Below are 580 nucleotides of genomic sequence, written 5' to 3'. Positions count from 1 at the left end.
GCTGTCCCTCCACCCTCCCAAGCATGATGCCCCTCTCCAATGACCGGTCCCTCCTTACAACATGACCAAAGTATGTCAGATGAAGCCTCAGAATCCTTGCCTCCAAGGAGCAACCCCGGTTTGACCCTCTCCAGGATGAATCTGTCTATTTTCTTAGCAGTCCTTGGTACACTCAATACTGTTCTCCAGCACCATAGCTCAAAGGCATCAATTCTCCTTCTATCCTTAATTTTATACATATAAGTTTATTGTTTATTCCCAATAAAGTTTATAAATTTATTCCTACTTCCTTTTGAGTCTTCCCAGAAAAGCCTTTGACATTTATCATTTTATCCACATGAAATCTATGCTTTTACTATTAAGAACTTTACAATTATTTTAGCCTCTATCCATTACCCAATCCCCAAATCACTCTCACAGTTTAAGTTTGTGTTAGAGCAGATTCCATTCTCAAGTACCACATTCTATTTTAGTCATATGTTGCTGATATCAACAGAAGCCCCACAAGAGGGTAGCTTTAACTGACAGAGATGTATTTTCTCACATTTTAGAAGCCAGGTCCTAGTTTAAAGTGTTGGCT

This window comes from Elephantulus edwardii, unplaced genomic scaffold, assembly GCF_000299155.1.
Source record: "Elephantulus edwardii isolate Elephantulus edwardi_28Jun2011 unplaced genomic scaffold, EleEdw1.0 scaffold00421, whole genome shotgun sequence".
NCBI classification, from domain to species: Eukaryota; Metazoa; Chordata; class Mammalia; order Macroscelidea; family Macroscelididae; genus Elephantulus; species Elephantulus edwardii.
Note: the sequence above shows the minus strand (reverse complement) of the source record.